This window comes from Elephantulus edwardii, unplaced genomic scaffold (assembly GCF_000299155.1).
Source record: "Elephantulus edwardii isolate Elephantulus edwardi_28Jun2011 unplaced genomic scaffold, EleEdw1.0 scaffold00156, whole genome shotgun sequence".
In the NCBI taxonomy this organism is placed as follows: domain Eukaryota; kingdom Metazoa; phylum Chordata; class Mammalia; order Macroscelidea; family Macroscelididae; genus Elephantulus; species Elephantulus edwardii.
In genome coordinates this window covers 3,002,840-3,003,432 of record NW_006399906.1, presented here as the reverse complement: position 1 = coordinate 3,003,432, position 593 = coordinate 3,002,840, and positions in this window count along the sequence as shown.

Below are 593 nucleotides of genomic sequence, written 5' to 3'. Positions count from 1 at the left end.
TTTTTTTATAGACATAAAAGACCTCTTTATACATGAATCTGATCAGATATGCTATACAGGAATCAGATCGACTACATTTCTGGAAGAAATCATTGGAGAAGCTCAATATCAGCAGTCAAAACTAGGCCAGAAACAGACTATGGATCAGATCATCAGTTACTCACAGCAAGTAGTTCAAATTGAGGCTGAAGAAAATGAAAATATGTCCACAGAACCAAGATATAATTTTGAATCAATTCCATCTAAATTTCAATAACCTCTTAAGATTAGGTTTGAGGCATTGAACACCAATTGTTGAAGACCAGATGATATCCTTGACATTATCCATGAAGAAAGCAAAAGTTTATTACAAAAACAGAGGTAGTTGTGGTTGCTATGTACTGTCGAGTCACCTGCGACTCATAGTTACCCTATGTACAAAAGCCCAAAACCCTGTTCTATCCTGTGCCAATCTTATTGTTTCTGATACACCTACCCCTATTACCCCAGTCACTGAATCAATCCATCTCATCGACGGTCTTCCTCTCCTGAGCTGTCCCTCCACCCTTCTAAGCATGACATCCTTCTCCAAGGACTGGTCCCTTCTTGCAACA